Here is a 2,483-nt window from a genome sequence, read left to right on the forward strand (position 1 = left end):
GATGCACAGGCTCAGCAGCCATGGCTCACGGGCCCAGCCGCTCCGCGGCATGTGGGATCCTCCTGGACCAGGACACAAACCCGTGTGCCCCGCATCGGCAGGCGGACCCTCAACCACTGCGCCACCAGGGAAGCCCCCAAGGCAGGTACTCTTAAACTCGTTTTTACAAATGAGAAATTTGAGACAGCTCAAGTAACTTTCCCAAAATTGCACAGTTCATAAGTGGCAGAATTGTGCTTGATACCTGCTTGTTGAACTTAACTGTGTCCTACTGACTAAAAAGCCAAACATATAAAACCAGCCAATTAATGGTGAACATTTCCATTATCATTAGGGGAGAATGTCCTTTCTCCACTCCAAGTTTCCATGAGGAGGATTGTTTCCTGGCTTCTGAGGCTTAACCATTTCACCTCTGATGATGGAAAGTAAATTTGGGCAGAGTAACTGAGCATACTGGGCCTAGTTCTGCCACCTTTGCCCTCTTGGAAGGTGCAGCCCACAGGGAAAAACAAGTTTCTGCTGCTCTCCCTGCTGTCTGCCCGCTCCCAGTCCAGAGCTGCTTGGAACTGGATGGGGACAGCTCTTAATTCTGAAATTCAGTAGTAGCTCAGCACACCTGGCTCCCAGACCTAAAGTCACTCCTGGGGGCCTGTCTCACTCTTTGTTTTCTTCCTCAGCTTTTCAGAAGTAAGGAAGAGGTGATGAGCTATTTCCTGAGCTCTCTTAGAGACCTCTCCCTGCACTCCAGTATCATCAAAGGGTGACTATAGGTGTTTTAACTTGAAACAATCTACAGAGGAAAGGCCAGTTAGAAAAGCCAGAGCATGGAGTGATGAGAAAGGAGAGGGGGAAGCAGAAACCAGAAACTTCCTGCTAACAGTCAACTGAAGATCATTCAAAATTAAGAAGGTGCTTGGCAAACTGAAATGTAAGTGAATGACAGCAATTTACAAGTTACTGGACCTGCACAACTCTTTAAAGCACTTCTACTATGTGAAATGAAGCCTATCGCTACCCGTAGGTATGCTAAAACCCTTTAGATGATGGGGTCTGGACCTTGTAGGGCACCTCCACTGGTCCAGAGGAAAGGGGAACTGCCCTTTTAGGGTCATTCTTGGACTTTCCTAGGTTTCCACAAGCAGGCTGAAAATTCCAAAAAGGATGCTCAATATGTCTCCATGAATTCTTATTTATCCAACAACATGTTCACCATCTCTATCTAGCTGTTTCACAGGCATTTCAAACAAAGCATGGGACAAAGAGTTCTCTTGATTTTCTTCCAAAAAGCTGTTCCTTCTCCAGGCTTCCATCTCAGTAGATGGAAGCAGCAACCCCCTTTAGATTCCTCTCATTTTCTCCTACTCCATATCCAATCCACTTGCCAAGTTCTGTTGTCTCTACCTCTAAAGCAGATCCTGAATCTGTTCCCCTCTATCTCCACTATTACCACCTTGTCCAAACTAGGTGTCATTTCTTACTTGCACTGTTAAAGCGACGCCCATTTGGCCTCCCTGCTTGCACTCTTGCCAATCTATAATCTAACCAGCATCCAGGGAGAGCTTTCAAAATTAATATAAGTCATTTCATCCCCCTGCTTAATATTACCTTAATGGCTTCTAAATGCCCTTATAAGTAAGTCCAATTAATGCCCTTAGAATAAAGTCCAAGTCTGAATTAAAGTTCGATGTGATCTAGCCCCTGCCTGCTGTGTGACTTCATCTCTTGGCTTTCTCTACCTCATGTGTCAGCCCAACCAAGCTTTCTTCTACCTCAGGACCTTTGTAGTTGCTGTTTCTCTTCTTAAGAGTACTCTTCTTTCAGATCTTCTTTGGGTCATTCAGGGTAAATATCACCTCCTCAAAAGAGAACTTCCTGCCCATCCACCTAAAGTAGATTGCTCCCTTCCCCCTTGTCACTGTCTCACCTTTTTTTTTTTTCTTAAGTTGGGTTTTCTTTTTTTTTTTTTAGTTTTTTCATAGCACTTATCACTGTCTGAAATTACCTTGATTATCTAATTTTTTACTTGTTATATTTATTATCTGTATCCCTCAACTAAAAGGTAAGCTCCATCAGGGCAGAAATCCTGTTTTGCTCACTGTATTTCCAAGGTGTAAAACAGTGCCTGGCCATTGAAGACACTCAGATATAAATGAATCATTAGTTTAACGGAATTCTGAGAATGAAAAGGCAAAGACAAATCTAGATATAGACATAGACATAGTTTGGATTGAAAACACAGATTCCTAATCTTGTCATAGCTTCCCCTTTGAAGGTTAGCCTCATTCCACACCCAAAAGGCCTGAGCACTTTTGAAGGGTCTTTTATGCCTTCTTTGTCCTTAGCCTGATTCTGAGAGACAGAGTTCATCCTACTTTCTCCTCGCATCCTAGTGTCTGTCGTTGAGTTCATTCATAGCCAAAGATAAGAATCAGTCTTTAGGGCTTCCCTGGTAGCGCAGTGGTTGAGAGTCCACCTGCCGATGC

The sequence above is a fragment of the Lipotes vexillifer genome, unplaced genomic scaffold (genome assembly GCF_000442215.2).
Source record: "Lipotes vexillifer unplaced genomic scaffold, Lipotes_vexillifer_v1.1 scaffold1288, whole genome shotgun sequence".
NCBI classification, from domain to species: Eukaryota; Metazoa; Chordata; class Mammalia; order Artiodactyla; family Lipotidae; genus Lipotes; species Lipotes vexillifer.